Source organism: Elephantulus edwardii, unplaced genomic scaffold, assembly GCF_000299155.1.
Source record: "Elephantulus edwardii isolate Elephantulus edwardi_28Jun2011 unplaced genomic scaffold, EleEdw1.0 scaffold00001, whole genome shotgun sequence".
In the NCBI taxonomy this organism is placed as follows: domain Eukaryota; kingdom Metazoa; phylum Chordata; class Mammalia; order Macroscelidea; family Macroscelididae; genus Elephantulus; species Elephantulus edwardii.
This window is the reverse complement of record NW_006399751.1, coordinates 444,561-463,021: the sequence shown is the minus strand read 5'-3', so window position 1 is coordinate 463,021 and position 18,461 is coordinate 444,561. Positions and strand designations below refer to the sequence as shown.

General features: G+C 39.0%; 1 protein-coding gene across 2 annotated transcripts in view; it reads right to left on the bottom strand.

The window, feature by feature from the left end:
• Window positions 1–18,461, bottom strand: part of GLG1 (golgi glycoprotein 1) — a 124,755-nt gene that overhangs the window by 73,768 nt on the left and 32,526 nt on the right. The gene's annotated exons all lie outside the window — the stretch shown is intronic.

The following is an 18,461-nucleotide window of genomic DNA, read 5'->3' as shown; positions in this document are numbered from 1 at the left end:
AACGGATCATTGCAATTGCCTCTGATTTTGTGTTGTAACGGGTTTACTGTTCAAAATGGCTTTCCTAGACCATTGTCCTTGACTTTTGCCAAATGGCTGGGTGAGGAGGACATGCAAACAGGATGTATAAGCTATCTATGAGAGGTTTGTCCAGTTTTTATCATTCTGCTAAGTTTAAATTGAACAGATTTTGCTATAGAAGATGAGAAGGAAGGAAGAAGCAGAGAATGTAGCATGCATCCTTTGAGGGCATCTGGGACCTACATAAGAGCACCAGCAGCTGCAGAGGTGAACCAGCAACCTCCCTGGATAGAGCTGACTGCAGCTTCCTGGAGCCAGAGGCAGGGGCCTGCATCCAAACTTGCTGGAAGAATGGTGAGAAAGGGGATGCCGCAATCAGCAGGACTAAGAGAGACAATGGGACTCTGGCCCAAAGCCACAAGGCTGAAGACTGAAGGGGCTGTGAATACACTTGAGAAGCTGTCCTGAAAAATTGTAACCTGCTGCCAACTTGCATTGTAACCTACTGACTTCCCTAACAGAGCCCATAACCATGAATATGGATCTGTGAGTTCTGTGTAACTTTTTTTTTTTAGTTCTGTGTAACTTTTGTAACAGATTTTGAACCCAGTAGTAAGCAGTATGATTGGTGCTAGAATCTGCAGAAGTAGGTATGAAAGCAAAGCAGCCAGGTCTGCCTTATGAGAATTGGTTTTGTACTGCTGATGTTGCTGAGGGGGACTGTTTGCCTTTGTGACATTAATACAGGTCAGGTACAGCTGTCCTTATTCAGCTCTTGTTCTTTTTACAGATTTTCTCTGTGGTGTATAAATCCACTGCTGCTGAGGTGATTTCAACTCATGGTGAATCAGCTTTCTAAGGCTTGTGTAAGTCTTTAACAGGAGGAAACTGCTCATCTTTCTCCTGCAAAGCAGCAGGTGAATTTAAACTGTCAGCTTTTCAGTTAGCAATCCAAAACCTGTATCACCAGGGCTCCGTGCTGTATTCTAAGTGCAGCAAATATTCTAAGTATTCTAAGTCACTGAAGTTGATGGCTTCTACCAGCATTTTCAGAACAGAAAAGCAATTTATTGAGGGAGGGAAAAAGTCAAAGCTTTAAAGTAGATCTTCAGTATCTGTTTCTGAATGAGAGCCTGACTCACAGTGAGCCCGCTAGCTCTTCCCCCATTCTAAAAATATCCACCACAGGGCACTAAGATAATGAGAATTTCAAGTCCATGTTCCAATTCTTACTGGGTGCAACCATGACGTCACAGAGCAGGCAAAAGACACAAACAGCCTGGTGGCATGTGTCTGGCTCCAAGTTATATATATCTTTAAATCCTTCCTAAAAATACTAGACTCCTCATAAAATATTGATTTATTACAAAATCACTGGAAATCTCTGACAGAAATTGTTTTCTTAAGGAAATAGTTTAGATCCACCAATTTAAAAAGTTCCTTGTGAGAAATAATCACATACTGGATGATCACAATATAAGGCACATATTGGCATATCATATTTATTTGCTATTTGGTTAGCAGAAATTATATCAGACCAATAGCCTTCCTGGGGCAACTTGTTAATAATTTGCGAGAAACTGATAAAAATAGTTTCTCATAAACTACTTCTTTTCTGCTCTACATTTCAGGTTTCATTCCAATTTCATTTTGATCCTCTAATAGCATCTCAATCTAAGACAAAACTCTGTGATGAATGCAAACTAGACAAGAAAAGAAGTGATTTAGTCAAGATGTCAAAAACATTTTTAATCAGAGTTCATCTCAAATTAAAAATAAGTCCACTATTTAGTTCTCTGAATGGATAAGTACCATTCACCTGTCCATTTTTTACCATGGGGCTTGCACTTGCTGTGATATTGGGAACTATGCACTGGTCTTTCAAATATTAGGGAGATTACCATGGTGGACAGGATTCAGAGGAGCTTTTATACTAAAACAGACTAGTAAGGAGGAGCCAGCAATTGCCTCTAAAAAACTAAGTCAGTGAAAACTTTATGAACACTGTCTCAACGGGCTATAGTGCTAAAAGATGCACCCTTCAGGTTAGAAAAGGCACTCAAACTATGACGTAAGGAAGAGCTGCCTTCTCAATGCAGAGCTGATCATAAATGAAATAGAGTAAAGTTTACAGGACCTTCGTTGTTTTTTTTTTCATGAAGCATGACTCAAAATACAACTGCAACCAACCTATAATAATCAGAATGTGAAATGTACAAAGTATAAATCTAGGAAAATTACAAGTTGTAAAAAAGTGAAATGAAAAGCATAAAATTGACATCCTAGGCTTATGCTTAGGATGAGCTTCAATAAACTGCTTCTGGTATTTTTGAAGCAGACAATCATGTTGTTTATAGATGTAGATGCTCACAGTTTCAACTGTATAGAAGGAAACTGTAATAGAGCCAGAGTTAAAGTTTCTTCTTGTTGCACAAATGAGGGAAGAGCTGGCTTGTGACTGCTATGAGACAAAGCTTGCTGGATAACTGAGGAAACCAGAAGTTTCTTGCATTTGTGTTACTGGGCTGAACCTAGACTTGAACTTGTTGATTGAGAAGCTGTCTAAACTAATTGAAGAATGGGGTCTTGCTATTAACTTAGCTTGGGACTGTTGTTTACTAAAACTCCCTTCACTGACTGTGTGATATCATTTGCCACCTCAACTCCCCAATCTATTTACTTAATAAACTGCACAACTGGTGGATAATGTCAAGTATGTGAGTCAATTTGCATTGAACATTGGACCCAGTGAGGGGGGGATGGAGGTAAGCTTATCTGACTTATAACTGATTGTTTGGTACTGTGGATGTGGTACTTTGGAACTGATGGGGACAGTTCCCCTTTGAAGAGTTAACTGCAGCCTTCCCCACATGGCCACTGCTCCTTTTAGAGCAGTACATCAACAGGGGTTCAGAAGAGAAGGGAGGAATGTCATCATTGCAGATGAAAGTAGAAAATACCAGAAACATAGCTATTTTACTGACTATGCAAATGCACTCAACTGCGTGAATAACAACAAATTACTGATAATCTTGTGAGGACAGAAGAAAACACTTTGTTGTGCACATACAGAACCTGCATCTAGATCAAGAGATGGTCTGGGTTGGCAGAGCAACCCCTTACCAACTAGGCCACTAGAGACTGTCTGAACACAACAAGGGGACACTGCATGGTATGCAAACAAATCATCTGAGGAGCCAGCCTATATGAAGAATGCAAAATCAGGACTAAAGGAAGACACTTTTACAACCTGTGATGTGTAGATGACACAATCTTTCTTGCTGAAATAGTAGCAGACTTGAAGCACTTACTGATGATAGCAAAGACTACACAAGTCAGTACGGATTATACCTCAACATAAAGAAAACACAAATCCTCACAGCTGGACTGGAAAGAAACACCATGACAAGTGCAGAAAAGACTGAAAATGCCAAGGATTTAATTTTACGTAGATTCACAATCAATGCTGATGGAAACAGCAGTCAAGGAAATAAATACTCTCTCACACAGTCTACAAAAGGTCTCTTTACAGAGTTCGAAGCAAAGATGTTTCTCTGAGAACTCAGACACCTCTGCTATTCTTAGTCCCATCACTACATACGAAAGCTACACACACAGTAAATAAGACAAAAAAAATTTATGTATTTGAATTATGGGGTTGAGAAGAATGCTAAATATACATACTATGAACTCCCAGAAGAATAAACAAATCTGTCTTGGAAGAAAAACATCCATAATGCTACAGAGAGGTGAGGACGTTCCTTTGGACATGTTATCAAAAGCAATCACTTGTTGTTGTTGTACAGCAGAGTGGGAACCGACCCATAGCTGATCCTCCAGCGGGTTTCCAGGGGCAGTTCATCACACAGGAAGAGATTGCCCATCCTTTTACTGCAAACCAGTTCTTCGAGAAGAATATAATGCTCGGTATATAAAATGTCACTGAAAAAGAAGTCTCTGAAAGAGCCACCATGGTCTGCCACCGTGGCAGCAACAATGTTCTCAAGTATACAGCAATGACCATGAGGGTGGGTTAGGACCAGTGAGTGTGCCAGTCCTTTATCCACAGGGTTCTATGAGCAGGAATCCACTAAAAAGTACCTAACAACAATAACAAATCTTGTTTTCTCAATAGAAGAACAGTTTCTAGAAATGTTATTCTATGTTAATAATAAGAATTATTAAATGTTTAAAAAAACAAAAAAGGAATGGGCTCATCACTGTTACTGATTTAAATTAATCCCCCCAGGATCCAAAGACAGTTCACTCTTCCAATGAAACCTTTAGAAATAACTAAGGGGGGAAAAAAATCCCACATGAATAAACACTAATGAATGTTCACTGAAAAAGAAAAAACAAATTCTGAAAAAAGTTACAACCTAGTTATTTCATAGTGACAACCTTATCTCATTCTCATTAAGCCTTTTACCCCTAAATGATCCTTTAAAGAATTTTTAACTATTAGACACATCACTGGTCACAATACAAGCCTTAGGGAACTTATCTGATTCAGAAATCAATCAATTTAATGCTAAATCTAAGTAAATTATGCCTCATTTATTTCTTAAAAATACACACTTAGGAAAGATACCCTGAGGAAATTTTTAAACCTTGAACTGATATTGGAAGAGGTCGGGGGTTGGGGGCAGCCTTGAGTTCTTTTAATGAATTATTGATAGTTTTAATTTAAATTACTGATAGTTTTTTTTAAGAATTATCAGATTAAATTGGCAGTAGTAACTCTAATACATAAACAAGTTTATGAGGCAATGAGTCAATGTCATTAGTGGGAAACAAGACGGGGAGATCAAAAAAATAATATTACCTGAAGAATGCTTTCAAAGCCACTGAACTATATTTGCAGAAACTGCTAGATGGGTGTATGGTCTATTTCCACCAAAAAGAAAACAAGCATTTTAAAAAGCAGTGAGTGAATGAGGGCACTGAAAACAATTGTCTACAGTAACAGTTATCCATGTGTCTAACTTTATTTTCAGGAGATGTAGTTCATTTTATACCATAAAGTCATTAATAGTCACTTTAGAGAGTTGATAAAAAATGTTTGGGTGGAGATCACTTTCAACTACATGATTACTCTAGTACAAATCAAAGGTCGGCTAAGGGTACCCGTAGTTCTGACTCAACAGAAGACTTAATAAATTCAACAAAAGACAAAACACAGAAGTGAGAGGGAAATACCTTCAATTAGTCCCTTTTATTTAGACAAATCTGTCTTGGACATGCGTTGATAGTACTACTGAAGAGCAAGGATTGCGAGGCTTTGTCTCATATACCTTGAGCATGTTATCAGGAGGAACAAATTCTTAGAAAAGGACTTCAAGCTTAGAAAAGTAGAGGGTCAGTGAAAGAAAGGAAGACCCTCACTCAATATATGGACTGACACAGTGACCACACTGACAACCATGGACTTAAATATAGAAGAGATTATGAAGCTGGGAGGTTTTAATTCTGCTGTCCACAGGGTCACTATGAGTTGGAGCCTAACAGCAATAATGCTTGTCATTTTTAAAACTGTAAATTTCACCCCATCTTCAGTACTTAAACCAAATATTAAGATCAATATTTACTAACTCTTTTCCTCCTGGATATTTGGTCAGGGGATGTGGGGAACAGGAGAGGAAACGATTATTATCCAGGAGATTTGACAGTGGTGGAGGAGTGTTCTGTCTCATCGTGGTGGAACTGACTCACAGCTGACTGATCAGCAGGTTTTCTGAGGTTGGAATCACACAGGAGGAGCGTGTCCATCCTTCTCCTTTAGAGCCATGGAGTTGTCACCTTTTGGTTAGGAGTGCAAGTCCTTATAGACTAGAGTTCCCTCCTCAGCACTTAATAGGTACTAACGTACTTTACTGATACTTATTTTGCTAAAATCTTACTCAGTTTCTTCCAAAGCTGAAGAAGATTCCATAAAATTTTGAATATTTGTTTGCATAATATGGCCAGATATTGATGATGGCGCAAAGAGCTGGAAGATTCAACTGATAGGATCTGTGATATCCTGGAATTCTAATAAATCTTGGTCAATATGCTGGCATTAAAAAGATAAGCATATGGGAGGAGGGGCTCTGCTGCATGCCAGGCAATGTCTCTGCAGTAGATGGGGTTTCTAGCATAACAGCAGTCATACCATATGGTGCTGCTGTTACTGGCAAAGGCAGAACAGAGGATGCCAAAAACTGAATGTGCTATTTTGAGCCATGAAACGTGACAAATTCCAAATTTAAAACTTAGGAATTTTTAATTCATTCTTCTTAATTTTAAAATTTCAAAAATATTTTTATAATTCAAGACTTAACTGTGTAACAGCTCAATCTATGAAGTATTAAAAAAATTCAAACAAGTGTCAAGAGATGGAGAAAAAACTTGGCAGTGATTTTCTGGGAAAAAATTTTAAATATATTTGAAATCAATCTCTTTAGAGCTTATGCAATAAAGATACAATGTATGGAAACATCTTTTAGAATATTACATTTTGATAACATGAAACAAGGGCAAGATATATGAGGTAAGTTGGGAGATGGTATATAAATTGAATAGAATCTGTACCTCTTTAGCATTTCTGAACACATTTCCAGCCCCTCAAACAACTTGCTCTAAAGTAAGCAACCTCAAAAATACTCATGTTGAATCTAGTGGAGAAATTCTTTACCCTCAGCCCTAAACACAACTGGGTTTAAGATTCTAAAAACAACTTTAAAGCTGGTTACCTCCTGTTGTCAAATTTATTCCAATACAGCTCAGAAACTCCATCAGGTTTCCATGGCCATAAATTTTACCATGTCTGGATGATGCCGAGACTCTGTTTCAGTAGAGTAGGACGGTGCAGAACAGGGCAAGATTCAGATCCGCTGTTCATCAGTCTTTATGAGTTATAGTTAATCTAATGGCATCTAGCAACAGACTACTTCACCTTTGTTCCATGGAGTTACATTAAGCACTGTGCCACCAGAGTGTAAGGTCACCGTCAATGAGATGGGCAGCAAGAATGGGCCTATGCACAACAGAGACTGTGACACTGGTGTGAAACACAGGCAGTGTTTGTTCTACTGCACACAAGGTTGGCTATGAGTTGGAGCTGACCGGATAGTGTCCAACAACAACAAAGGCTAGTTATAGTAATGGCAAGAATTTCTAAACGTCTATACTGATTGTTTTAATACTAATTTAAGCTTGTCCCTTCTTCCCAAATTAGGACAGTCATCGGTAATAAAAATAGATTTTTGTCTGCCCTGCACTGGCAAAATGGGTTTTATCCACTGCTTTATAAGGCAAGAACTTTCTAGGATAAAGATTAAAATGAACCTAAAATTTTAAGTGATAATTTCCATTTACTTCCTATCTAAAACCTTGCAAAGCAGTTAACACAAGATATTTAAAAAGAGCTAGGCAAATTGAAAACTCAAATATCACTTCCCTAAAAAAAGACTCTGATCTGGCCAACACACAAAAAGTGTATAAACATACATACATGCCACAGTGTCATCTTTGATGCTGAATAATCAGCATAACTTGTCAGAAATGCAAATTCTTAAGACTTCACCCTACACCTACCATATTTAAGAGCCTGGAAGTGAAGCCCAGCAAAGTAGTTGTTTTTTTGTTTGTTTTTTTAAATTTTATTATTTGTGTGTGTGTGTGTACCGTCAAATCTGATCTGACTGGTACTGGAGGAGATTGCCCCTCCTTCTCCAGCAGAGCATCTGGTGGATTCAAACCACGCACCTCTGGGATTGCAATGCAGCTTCTTGCCAGTAGGCCACCAGAGCTCCCTGCAGCAAAGTGTTGTAAAGAGAGAGGTCTCTAGGTGATTTGAGCCTGCTCAGGGTTCAAAAAGATCCCTGAAGTAGAAGAAGGGAGCTCTGGGGCCATAATCTGTTGTTGTTGTTGTTGCTGTTATGTACCGTTGAGTCTCCTGCGACTCATAGCGACCCTATGTACAACAGCCCTAAACTCCACTCTGTCCTGTGCCAATCGCACCGTCTCTGACACTCCCATCCCAATTATCCCAGTCACTGAATCAATCCACCTCATAGAGGGCCTTCCTCTCCTGCGCTGTTCCTCCACCCTCCCAAGCATAATGTCCCTCTCCAAGGACCGGTTTCTCCTCACAACATGTCCAAAGTATGTTAGACGGAGCCTCAGAATCCTTGCCTCCAAGGAGCCACCCGGTTTAACCCTTTCCAGGACAAATCTGTTTGTTTTCCTAGCAGTCCATGGTATTCTCAATACTCTTCTCCAGCACCACAACTCAAAGGCATCAATTCTCCTTCTATCCTCCTTGGTCACTGTCCAACTCTCTGATGCATAACAAGTTATTGGGAAGACCAAAGCCTGTATCAGACGCACCTTAGTCTCCAGAGACACACCACTGCTCTTCAAACCATAATCTGTAGGCAGTTCAAATATCAAGCTTCCCTGGTGGCTCAAACCCACTAAGTGGCTCGAAGGGAGAAAGCTGAACAATCTCCTCTCATGACATTTACAGGCTGGGAAACCCAATGGAGGATCACCTCTGAGTAAATGGTGCTGTTGCTGACATAGGAGAACTGGAGTGCTTCTGATTCACTAAGAACACAGAGCATTATGACTGAAAAGCAACTCAGAGTACTTTCAAGTACAATTTTCTTAGAATAAAAATACATAGAAGTTCTAAGTCAAAAGCTAGTGACAGGAAGAAGTAAAGAGGACTTTGTCAGTTTAATGGATTATACCTTATTACTTCAATATTGAAGACAAAGATTCTCACCACTGGACCAACTGGCAGCATCAGGATGGATGGTGAAGAGATTGAGATTGTTCATAGTTTTAGTCTGCTTGGCTCCACAATCAACACTCTTGGCACCAGCAGCCAGGAAATTTAAAAACGTATTGCGATGGGAAAGTCTGCTGTTAGGGACCTCTCTAAAGTACTCAAGAGCAACAGTGTGTCTCTGTAGAATTAGGTGCATCTGGTACAGGCCATGGTCTTTGCAATCACTTGTTAAGCATCAGAGAGCTGGACAATGACCAGGGAGGACAAAAGAATTGATGCTTTTGAGCTTTGGTGTTGGAGAAGAGTGTTGAGGGTATCATGGGCTGCTAAGAAAACAGATTCACCCTGGAGAGGGTTGAACCGGGCTGCTCTTTGGAGGCAAGGAGATTCTGAGGCTTCGTCTGATATACTTTGGTCATGTTTTAAGGAGAGACCGGTCCTTGGAGAAGGACATCATGCTTGGGAGGGTGGAGGGCAGGCGCAGGAGGGGAAGGCCCTCTGGGAGGTGGACTGATTCGGTGACTGGGGCAATCCGGATGAGTGTGTCGGAGACGAGATTGGCACAGGACAGAGCAGAGTTTAGAGCTGTTGTACACAGGGTCGCTATGAGTCACAAGCGACTCGATGTAACATAACAACTGCAATACTGTATTCCCCTCCCCTTTTTATAAGTAAAAGATTGCTTATAAACAGCTCTGGTTATGCAGTTTGTTAGTATGCTGTACTACTAACTAAACAGGACCACTGTCTCTGCCGGTGCAAATCCAGTCTCCTCTCAGTAAGATTTACAAGCTCAGAACTTCAATGGAGGGTCATTATGAGTCAGAGTGAATGGATGGCAGTGAGCCAATGTGTAACAAAAATAAAATACAGCTTAAAGTGTCAGTAATTCATGTGCAGGATGCATGGTGTGAGGCAAGAGAGGTTCCTTTTAGGTGTTATTACTAGAGGCTGTCATGATGTTATACAGCTGATTGCAGAGGCAATAGGGAGCCATGGCATCAGGGATATCAGTCAGATGTTTCATGGCTAAAAGTAGAAAATACCAGAAGGATGAATAACTGTGTTTTATTGACTATGTTAAGGCATTTGTCTGTGTGTATCATGACAAATTATAGATAACATTAAGAATGGAAATTCCAGAATATTTAATTGTGCTCATATAAAACCCATCTCTAGACCAAAAGGGTGTTGTCCGAACAGAGAAAGGGAATACTGCATGGTTTAAAATCAAGAAAGGTGTGTGCCAAGACGATGGTATCCTTTCTCCCTACCTATTCAATTTGTATGCTGAGAAAATAATTGGAGAAGCTGGAATTTTTGGTGAAGAATAGGTCATCAAGATTGCAGGAAAACTAATCAACAACCTGCATAATGCAGATAATACAACCTTGTTTGATGCAAGTGAAGGGGACTTGAAACACTTGCTGCAAAACATCAAGAACCACAGCCTTCAATGTGGATTACATCTCAACATCAAGAAAACAAAATCCTCACAACTGGGCCAGTCAGCAATCTCATGATAGAGAAAAGACTGAAGCTGTCAACAACCTCATCTTATTTGAATCTACAATCAACATCCTTGGCGTGAGCAGTGAAGAGATCAAAAAAAGTGTAACAATGGAAAAACCTGCTGTCAAGGCCTCTTCAAAGTGCTGGAGGGCAATTCAGTCAGTTTAAAGACTAAGGCACACCTGGATCCAAGCCACAGTCATTTCAATTACTTGCTATTCATGTTGCACAATGAGCAAGGATGGTAGAAGAATTGATGCCTTTGAGTTGTGGTGTTGAAGACAGTACTGAAGTGTCTCATGGACTGCCAAAAGAAGAAACAAATATGTCTTGGAGCAATTCCAACCAGGGTGCTCCTTGGAGATACTCACATACTTTAGACGTCTTGTGGAGAGGCCAGGCTGTGGAAAAGGATATCATGCTTGGAGGGGAAGACCTTCAACAAGATGGACTGACACAGTGACTGTAACAATGGATTCAAGTATATCTGAGATGGTGGGAGAGGCATAGGAAAGGGCAAGGTTTAGATCTGTTGCTCCCAGGATCACTATGAGTTGCAGTAAGAAGAGCATCAATAGGGGACTAACATATCAAAAGAATTACTGAAGGAGGCGGGAAGGCAAGTTTTTTAAAGTCTTTTTTCATCTCTACCATCTTAGAAATCTCACTCATTAACATTCGTCTAAGCCAACACAACAGGAGATAATCTAGAATAAGCTGCAAGAAGGTGGAAAGCACTTTTAGGGATGTGGAAAATGTATATAAACTTTTGTAAGTAATCAAAAGCTCATACAATGTTTACTTAATACCCTTACCATCTTTTCCTCCAAATGTCTTCCCTTGCCTTGGAAATGAAGAACTCTAATAAGTTACAGGTCCTTTTGTTTAAGCAAGTTTTCAATAGCCTAAGCTTTGGTTCTGATTTCCTTCACTAGTTTTGAAACAATTTATTCACACTAGCTTGTAAACCAATTCTCCCTCAGGAATTGAATTCTCAAGAGAATTAAGTAGGATTGTTAAAGAAGACTAAAGAATAGCTGTATTTTTTGAACTATGAGAAAGAATCTAAATAGATAAGAAAGGATGATTTCAGGCTCAGGAAACAATGTTCAATCCCTTAAAAAGCCAGGTGACTGAGGTAGTGTGGAGACAGTGTTGAATGATACAATCATGAGAACTTCTACACGGAGCTTACACCTGGGAGCAGAGAGGTAAACAAATAATAGGTAGATGACTAATGGCAAACAGTACCACGAAGGAAACAAAATAGACTACAGAGGAACAATGGAGAGGACAGGAAGAGCTTCTCTGTGGAGATGGTGTTCAAGATGAGATCAAAAGGGAGAGAAAGTAGCTAAAGTCAGTGGGAAAAGTGGGTGAAGGGAGAGTAGAAAGAAGGGACACTAACAAACTGAGGCAAGCATGATCAGAGCTGAGTAAGCAAACAGGAAGGTGATATAAAATGTGTACAAAAAGAAATTCAGAAAAGGAGTTTGACTTTTACCTGCTCACCACTATGTGCCTGGACATTTAGAAGAAAATAACCTGGCCAACTGAGTGAAGGAAATCCCTATTTGTTACCATTCCCATGAAAGGTGATCCAACGGAATGTGGAAATTATCAAATAATATTGTTAGTATCATATGCAAATAACACAAAATATTGCTGAAGATCACAAAAAAAAGTTACAATAGTACACTGACAAAGAATTTTCAGAAGTTCAAGCTAGGTTTAAAAGAGGCCATGGCACCAGGGATATCACTGCTTAAGTTAGATGGATCTGGTTGAAAGCAGAGAATACCAGAAGAATTATTTATTTGTATTCTATTGACTATGCAAAAGTATCTGACTGTGTAGATCATAAGAAACTATGGTTAACACTGATGAGAATGGGAATTCCAAAACACTTAACTGTGCTTGTACAACAGACCAAGAAGATATTGTCCAAACAAAACAGAACAAGGGAACACTGCATGATTTAAAATCAAGAAAAAGTTTCAAATATTTTGACAATTACCAAAATGTGACAAAGACATGTGAAGTGAGAACACATTTTTGAAAAAATGGTACCAATATACTTAATTGCAAGGTTGCCACAAGCCTTCAATTTGAAGAAAATGCAATTAACTTTAAAGTGCAAGAAAGCAAAGCACAATAAAACAGGTATGCATGTACTACCTGTACTTTCTTTCTTTCCAAATTCATATTTCTTACAAGAGAAAAATTTTGCCTGGTTCCTTGTGTTTGAGTTCACAACTGACTCATAAGACAATTTTATTTTACCTCTTTCTTCAAAATACGACTTTACTGACAGATTCCAACTCGCAGTTATTAAGCAAATGTTTAGGGAACAATCTTTAAAATGGGTAATGATTCCACAGTTTCAACTTTATAAACTTATTAGAGTTATCAGGAGATTATTTTAATATTCTCAACTAAGGCCTATGTAAATCGCAGTGGTGGAAATGTTAACAAAATAGTCACCTACAGGACATACCTGGGAATTCATGTTTACATATGTATTTTTTAAAATCTGTATAATTTCTCAAAATTATTGGTATAAACCTTACTTTGTTTTAAAATTACTTAAGGGAAGTGTAGACTTCTACATTTTCCTCAATATGTTCTTGTTAAATATGAGTTGGTCATTCAAACTGAGCAGATGGTACATTAAATCATGATGAAAATGAACAGTCAGGAAAAGGACTATATGAGGAGGAACTTTGCTATAAAAATGCATGAATAAAATTACCTTTTGACCGATGTACTTTATTAATATTAATTTTCTCAACTTTCAAATTCAATGATATCATTGTCATTTTAGCTCTTTGCCCAACAGCAGACCTACTGATAAATGTCCGAATAAAGATGAGATGCTAATTTAAAAAGATGTCATTTCCTTTGGTTTATGTGGTGTGGAATGGAAGAAAACAAATCAATTATAACTGTACTAGAAACACCAACTAGATAAACTGTTCTCGGACATGATCACATGTGGTTTAGAAAACAGGATTACCAGTCCTTTCAGAGGCCCAAGTGGCGTAGTGGTTGAGGACTTGGCTGCTAACTGTGAGGTAAGCGGGACCCACCTCTCCATGGGAAATAAATGGAGTTTTTACTTCCCCTCTCCAGAAATGTGGGCTAGACCTAGTGATTTGCTCCTAATTGAGTAAGGCAGAAATGACACAGTGTCACTTGGAGACTGCATTATTCCAAGGCAGTATAACTTCCTGCCTATTCAGTCTCTCTTTTGAGGTGAAAAAAGTTGTGGAGACTGTGGTAGGCTAAAACGGTGGGTACGATTAACTAGTCAGTTGTAAAGACTATGAGAAACAGGCTGAAAACCTGAGACTTGAGTTTCGACAATGAGCACAAAAGCTCAATGATGATGATTGCCAGAAAACAACCTAGAAGCTACTGATAGAAGTCTGTTGCAGCTATCTCAGAATAGCCAGCAAGGTTTCTGGTTTAAACTGTCCTGCTTTGAAGAGTGTGAGCCTTTAATTAGGGATCCCTGTAGATAGTAGGGAACTCTGTGGTACAGTCATTAGAGAGAGAGAGAGACAGAAAGAGAGAGCGCGAGAGAGCTGCAATGCTAGCAGAAAGGACACATCTCCCTGGTGGTTCAAATCCATCAGCTGCTCCAAGGGAGAAAGATGGGCAATCTCCTCCTGTGCTATTTATAGCCTCTGAAATCCCAATGAAGGATCAACTATGAGTCAGTTCTGATTAGACAACAATGACTTTGACTTTATTTTAAACTGTGGTACAGTGGTTAAGCAGTTGGCTGCTAACTAGAAGGCTAATGGTTCAAATCTATCAACTGCTCTTCAAGAGAAAGAGACGGCAGTCTGTTTCTGTTTCCAGCCTTGGAATCTCATATAGTGAGTGTGATCTAGAATATTCTCAACAGCAATGGGTTTGGATTTGTTTTCCGCCTGGATTTTAACTCGTTTACCCTCTACTGAAGGAGAAATGAATTACACACACACACACCCCAGTTGCCATCAAGTTTAATCCCGACTCATGGCAACACCACGTGTAGACAGAGTAGAACGATGCTCCACAGGGTTTTAAGTGGCTGATTTTTCAGTAGATTACCAAGCCTTTCTCCAAAGGCACCTCAAGTGAACACAAATCTCCTGTCTTCTGGTTAGCAGAAAAGCACAACTGTTTGCACCACCTTGGAACTTCTTATTTCCATATACCTTTATAACTATCAATAGGACTAAATATATAACAGAATGATGTAGACTTCTGGGTCAAACTGCCAACGTTTAAATCTTATTCCACCCTTTATTAGCTGTCTGAATTTAAGCAAATTTCCAAGGCTTCCTGTCCTCTCAGACATGAATGAGGAAGAATGATAGTATCAACCTCGTAAAAATGAAATATAGTGGCGAGCTCTGGTGGCCTAGTGGCAAGAAGTTGCACTGCAATCTCAGAGGTGCATGGTTCGAATCCACCAGACGCTCTGCTGGAGAAGGAAGGAGGAACAATCTCCTCCTGTACCAGTCAGGCCTGATTTGATGGTATATACACACACACACACACACACACAATAATGAAATTTAAAAAAAAAAAAGAAATATAGTGTCTTGTAAATACTCAAAACCCTGAACTCACTACCATCAAGTAGGAACCAATCATAACTGACTTCTGTTGGTAGTTTGAGATATTGCTATTAAAAACCTAGCTGATGTTAGTGTCACATCCTTAAGTCACATAGGCTCAAAGGCTGTGCTGAAGTTTGCTTCTGCCACCAGAGCCACTTGTACTGCCAGGCATTTTACTCCTGGAACCTTCACCAACCAGATCCCAGCAGCCTTCCTGGACACACGTCTACCTATGGTTACTGAGTTACGACTGGCTACCAGCCTCTGACATCTTACCTTGCTCATTATTGCTCTGTGTAACACAGATTCTCCACTGTGCTCTGTGGGCAACGCTATCCCATGCCAAAAACAACAGTGCTGTGGGTCTGATGTGGTGGATGCTGGTAGCACCAACTCCAGAGAACACAAAGGGGGGGGGGTCATGCTTGATTTCTGCTTCTACAGAGATCTAGAAGACTGAAAATAAAAAGCAGGCTGCTGCTCAAAAGGCTGTGACCAACAAAGAATGTCAGGGTCTCTCTGAATACTCTCAATGGGATTTGCTAGTCTTCTTAATCGTATTTTCAATAAGGCCTACAAAAGTTACTAAATTTTCACCTGTTTATTTGAAGTCTCATCTGTTCTTTATTTTTACTAGGCAGATGGCAAACTACTAATTCTATGTCTCAGTATTAAATAATTTCTCTTAACAGATCCTTAGCTCTAGCTCTGCTGTGCTGTGATCCTGGAAGAGAGAGACTCCAGAACAGTCTCAAGCCAAGAAGCAGGACAAGTGTCTTTACAATTTCCACTGTCAAGTTGATTCTGACACACAGCTACCCTTCACTGGTTCTGAAGTTGAAAATCTTCATGGAGGAAACTGCCCATCCTTCTCCCGTGGAGCAGCTAGCAGATTTGAACTGCTGACATTTCAATTTGGACAAAGCATATTTAGGTGCTGGGAATTACTTGCATAGTAAAGAATTTGACATTGCCCACAGAGTGGTCTGGCCTTTGTCCTTTGCTTCTGGTTGGTTATATTTAAGCCCCTGGAATGTCAGGCCTGATAAGGCTGTTCTTGTTTGTTTAGGAGCCTCAGGACACACTGGATACTCTATGATTTAGAGTGGGGGGGTCGTCTAAACATTACTCAATTTCTGGAGAAGATAGAGACAGAGATCAGTCACATGGGCAATTAACCATGCCTTAGTTATGGAGCCTAATAAAAACTAGGAACACGGAGACTCTGGAGTACTTTCTGGCTGGCAATCCTCTATACTTACACCAGTAGCATAATGCTATTTCAAATCCAGGCATAAAGAACAACTGGAAACTCTGTGTTTGGTGTTCTCCTGAACCTTTACTGAAAGAAATTCTGAAGAATGTATTGTAGGCAAATGGAAGGTTAGAGATACTAGAAAATAAGATGCTCAAAGAAAATATTAAATGTTGGGGATGTGTGTGTGAAGGAAACCAGAAAGAGCTGGTGTGAAAAACAATGTATTTCAACTTTGTAATAAACCAGTATTTTTTTTTAAAAAAAAAAAGTTGTTAAATATGTGTGTGAATCCATATAATCACTGCTTTTGTAATATAAAAATAATAGTATCTTAAAGGCCTACAAAATACAGTTCTCAGGTCCCACCACCAGATATTCTGATTTTAATATGCCTGTGAGTATAGGCACTGAAGACTTTTTTATGTTCAAATAGTTTTTAGTATTATTTATTTTGTTGGGGCAATGTCTTGGATAATTCACTCAAGGACATCACTCTTTATGGACCACACCACCAACGTTCTCTATATGCTTAGCATAGTGATGGAAACAACAGTGGTTGCACATTCTGAGGCTGTGTATCCGCTCTGAATCCTGGATGAATTTTCCCAAGTGTCTCCGGAGGTATCGCTGGTAACCCATTTTGCTTTGGGAGCTAAAGAAGGTTGGGCATTGATATTACTCTAAGTACAACCAGGATAGAACCATGGGCTAAATAAAAAATTTATGCTTATATATCTAAAGTCAGCATTATCCTTGTTTCTCTTCCTCTTTTATTGGGTTTGTCTTCTTTGAAGTTATTGACTAGTAATTCTCCTTTGAAATAAGCAAAACTTCATGTCTCTATAATACAAAATGGCTTGCCTGGGAGATACTAAAAGTCTGAAAAATCAATTACTATGCAATTTCTACTTATGTCTCATTAACAGGATATTACTATTTAAATTTACAGGGTGTTTCCAGTTGCAAGCATCCAAGAAAATCTCAGCTAAGGCTAAAGCCTAAACAGATTTTCTGGTTAATGTTCTTCTGTAGTATATTCAGCAGAATATAAAACACCACGCTGTAGGCCATCTGTTAACCAACAGTAAAGTATCAGGATACCATTTAAACCAATTACTATGTTAAATGTTTGTTTCTCTAAATTTATCAGTTGACTAGATATGGGTGACATCTCAGTATCCAAATCTGAAAATTAACATAGCTGCATTAGGTGTTATTTTAGGGGGCAAGAATTTCACAATATAAACTTTGGCTGGCAAGATAAATAGTGTACCTAACAAGTAATAATAGAAATGAGTTGTTGTATGCTATAGAGTTGGAACCAAACCACAGCTGACCCTCCAGGGATTTTTCAGAGGCAGTTAAATCACACAGGAAGATTGTCCAACCTTCTCCCACAGAGCAAATGGTGGATTCAAAGGGACATACCTTCAGCTTCTGCAATAATTTCTTATCACTAGGCCACCAGAGATCCCTACATAAAATTACTAGAATATGAAAACTATACTTCATTGACTTTAAGATGTATCATTATTTTATGTGCTAAGGCATGGGGGGGGGGCTAGTCTTTTCCAAACAGTATCCAGAAATTTAAAATTTTAAGACACAATTTTACTTTAAAGCTGTTAATAGAGAAGGGGGGGAAAACCAGACATTCCTTAGAAGTGAGGATGGCTAAATGTCATCTTACATGTTTTGGTATGTTATCAGGAGGCATCAGTCCCTCAAAAACGACATCCTGACTGGCAAGGCAGAAAATCAATGAAAAAGATCTTCATTGAGACGGATTTACACAGTGGCTGGGAAAATGGGCTCAAGGATGGAGCTGGGTTCAGAGGATGTAAAGTCCATTATGACTCAGAAGGAACTCAGTAGCACCTAATAAAAATTAAGTTAATAAAATATGATAAATGGCAAAGCATTATTATCAGATAATCTGGAATTCTAAAAAAAATTTTTAATCAGAAATTGTTGCTAGAAGTTGCTTACTAGTATTAAAATTTTCAACCAAATGAATTATACGGCCCAACTTAGTATCAAAATATAGCCTCAAGAAACAACATTCTCCAAGCTAGAAAAATAGTTCAGTACTTCCAAGGAGAAATTACAATATTCAAATCCATTACCACCTCTAAAGATTTATGATAACAACATGCAAACTTAGGTATACAAGTCACAGTGTCTGCAACAATGAGCTCGATTCAGAAGGTGGTTAAGGATAGGGCAAGGTTTCGATCTGTAGTTCACAGGGTTTCTACAAGTCATAGATGACTCAATG